The following is a 4,076-nucleotide window of genomic DNA, read 5'->3' on the forward strand; positions in this document are numbered from 1 at the left end:
TGTAGTTACCATTTTCAGCATTGTTCCCCAACCACCTGTGCCAAACCAAGCATTTCGACCTTTACTATGCCTAAACAAATTGTTAAAGGTGTCAGTGTCTATGCCACAAAGACATGGCTATAGGTCTGGCAGACATACCCAAACTGCCAGCTGGGGTGCTGCTGAGAAGGCAGTCATGGAATTCCTCAAATGGGCTTTGCCAGAGGTCATGCCACTACCAACTGCAGTACTCAGCCAGTTAGTTCAAAGCTGTTCTGCTAGGATGTGCAAATTCTCACAGAACTGTCACTCTCTTCTCCACTGCTCCAGTCAAGCACAAGGAATGGTTGGGGGATGGCAATAAACTGCAAGACTAAGAAGCAGTACCATAATTAAAAGAAATGTGAATAGGTACAAATACTGCAAAAGCAAGAAGGAAACATGAAGCTCCTGGAATTTTCTTAGAGCCATTTTTTGACTCCCACAGGAAAGAAATTGGGCTCTTTGCAGTAATAGTGAGTGAAATTTGAGGTCAGGTCTTTCCTTGACACAGGAATCTCTGTGACCAGTTCTCTATGAAAAAAAAAAACAAACAAAAACCCACTTGAGTAGTATTACTATAGTTTATCATAATAAGGCAGATTTTATTCATAAAGATAAGCTTTTACTGATAGAAAGTGTCTAATGCCTCTAATAAACCAAACCACAGCTGTAGAGGCAAAATTTTTACAGTCTAACTACACCTGCAGCAAGGCTGTTTAAGTGGCAGAAAACAATCTATACTCAGCTGGTGGGTATAGATTAACAAAGTTAAATAAATCAATCAGCTGCTTCTACTGCTGTCAAGGGTCCCTCTCATTGCTTTCTGTCTGCAAACACACAGATCTAGCGAAGCTGTGCTGAAACTGAACAAGACTAGCTGAGGTCTGAAGTTATGGCTTAGGTGACATTCAAAATTAGGCTGACAAACACCACATTTTGAGTCCACCTGTACACAGATATTTCTCCAACATTACTTCATAGTTCCTTATATATGCCCAGAAAGTTCAACAAGGTTTTCCAGAATCTCCTGGGAAGGAATCATGGTGTTGGCACAAAGCACAGCAGCCTTGAAATCTATCTCTAAGAAATCTTGGTGACAGAGGATAAAGGAGAAAATCTTACATGCCTTCTATGTGGGTATGTGTGGGGAGGAGGTTTAGGTTAAGTTAGGTGCCAGTCATCTGAATTAATTCTTCTATGAGGAAAGAACAGAACCCCAAATACAGTATCTTGACCTGGTGATGGAATAGCATCTCTGATTTCTCTATAGAGCAATATTCAGAAGCTTCTTGCACATATACAGGTGAGTTAAACAAAATGGGTAGGATTTGAAGAGCACGAAGATGCAGTCAGAAAAAAACAAAACCAAAAGCACCCAAAAAAAACCAAAACAAAACCAAACTAACAAAAAACAAAAATTGATGGTATTGTGGAAACAACACTTTTGTTGTGTCAAGTGGAATGTTCTTTGATTTTCCCGTGGAAGACAAATGATTATATGTTATAGCCAAGAAGAAGGGATAACATCTAGTTTCCTTTATTGTGATAAGGTGTTGTGGCTGTTTTTCATCCAGGGTATTTCTTTGATTGCAAATGTATTAGTCCAATAACTTCTTTATTCAAGATATTTGCATTTCTTGTGTGCACCTTCTCCATTCTGGTTAGTGGAGATGTTAAACTAGTGCAATAAGTTATTTGGATATAGGATCCATGGGTCATTTTTGTCCTGCACTTGGTTACCATTCAGAAGACATATATGCATAGAAGATATCATTCCTAGTGCCAGTTCTTGGAGATACTAGAGTGGACTTTCTAACCAAAGCCCCAGTCTAATTAATATTTGGGCCTAAAAACCTGCTCATTGTAACAGTAAATTATATACAACTACTGTCCTCAATCTATACAAACTTTAAATGTCACCTAACCCAGTTGATCTTCTGGTTAAACTTTCAAAAGTAGCCTCAGAATGCTTCTTGCTGCTAAGGATATGGACTGTGATGATTATGAAATTGGCTGTTTTGGGATGAATACTTTATTATGTTGCCATAAATTCATAACTACCTGAAAAATCCAGAAAGATCAAGAACATGAAATACTGATCATCTACTTTTTTTACAATGTCAACTCAAGTTTAAGTCTTCATCAGTGGATTTCTGGTTTTGATAGCTCCTGGGTATTCCATTGCAAAGAAAATCAAGCCTGAGACCTAGTGAAGCTCCTAATCTGTAGAAGCTGGTAGAGAACCTCTTTAATATGACAGGGAGATGGTCTTTCAGAGCGGAACATCAGACTGTTGTGTCTGGTCTAAACAATCACATCATGCCAGAGAGAGAGTCTGGGAACCACCAGCTACTGCCCTGTTCCAGTTTCGTATGGTTTGGCATTTCAGTGATAAATTTGAAGATGTAAGTGAAGTATCAGAGCTGCCCTATGTGGCAGGTACTACTATCACACACAAGCAAGAAACAAGAAGAGACAGTCACACAATGTATGAGGAGGTTAGAGAAAAGCATGCTCCCATGCAAGTACCCTGCCTTTGAAGCTGTATCTCTCTGGCTTCAGGTCTACAAAATTTTACCATGTTGATAGCATACAGTGGTGGGTTGACCCCAGCCAGCAGCCAAGCACCCACCCTGCCTTTCACTGACTGCACTTTTCAGGGGGATTGGGGGATAAAAGGAGGGTGAAAAGGCTCGTGGGTTGAGATAAAGACAGTTTAATAAAGAAAACAGAAGGTTAACATGAAAGAGAAGAAAAAGGAATTTATGCACTGCTTCCCATTGGCAAGCAGATGTCCAGCCATTTAATGAGAAGTAGGACCTCAGTACATGTAGTAGTTGCTTCAGAAGACAAATGCCATAACAACAAACGTCCTCACTCCTCCTTTTCCCCACCTTCTATTGCTGCACATGATGTTGTGTGGTATGGGACATCTCTCTGGTCCACATGAGTCAGCTGTCTTGGCTGTGTCCCCTCCTAATTTCTTGTCCACCTTCAGTGTACTGGCTTTTCGATGAGAGGTGGGTGAGATAGAAAGCCTTAACACCATGCAAGCATGGATCAGAAACAGGCAAAACACTTGTGAATTATGAACAGCGTTCTAGGCACAAGTGCAAAGTGCAGCACCATACAGGTGAAGAAACTTGACTTCATAACTTCATTGCAGCCAGATCTGGTACCAATATGAACAGAAAAAAATTAATTGCAGTTATCAAGCAACTGTTTTCTAGCACTGCTTTATTTATGGGGAGCAGCACATAGTGTGCTTTATTTTCTCTGGAGAGAACAGGAGAACAAAAGAAGGAGGATGAAAGCAGATTTTTTTTTTCTCCTGAAGAAAATCAAGCAGCTTTCACACAGGTGTGAAAAGTAGAAACCTGGGGCACTAACAGATTTACATGGACCCATTAAACACCTAATTTCAAGCTGAAATTAATCAAACATCAGTAACACTGTAAAGCGGTCAATGGTTAAGGTAAAAATAGTTAAGAACCTTTCTCTTTCTGGCTTCTCTATCATTCAGTTTCATCAATATTCAAAATATCTATGACACAAGGGAAAAGAGGGGCCAATACATTATTTTAACCAGAAGCAGGTGTCAAAATGTAGAAAGTCTACTTCACCCAGACTATCAATCCAGATGATAAATTCCAAGGTGGGCAAAACGTTCAAATATTAACCTGGTTTGACAGGCTTATTCTGTTTAGATTTTAGATCATTTAGAATTTAGATAATTTTGTGTTTTTCTGTGCTGTGCCAGGCCTCAGTGCAAAGGGCAAAGCCCCTCACCCTGAAAAGAAGACCACTAAAGACATCTTGTGCAGACATTCAGAGACTGCAGTAGTGTTATAGTCTGAAGACTGTGGGTTTGATCATCTTGCAGTAGGGTTAGGGGAGGTTCTTGCAAGTAGTAAGATAGACTAAGATCTCCACCCCTTGCTGCAATTATAAAGGCACTAACATCTAAGGAACAAGCCAGGGAGGAGTTGAAGGGCTGACTCCTTTTCTCTGGAGCACTGGGTGAGAATGTTGCAGAACTGTTTAACTAGTAGGCA

This window comes from Pezoporus occidentalis, unplaced genomic scaffold (assembly GCF_034315485.1).
Source record: "Pezoporus occidentalis ecotype Australia unplaced genomic scaffold, CSIRO_AGI_Poc_V1 ctg172, whole genome shotgun sequence".
NCBI classification, from domain to species: domain Eukaryota; kingdom Metazoa; phylum Chordata; class Aves; order Psittaciformes; family Psittacidae; genus Pezoporus; species Pezoporus occidentalis.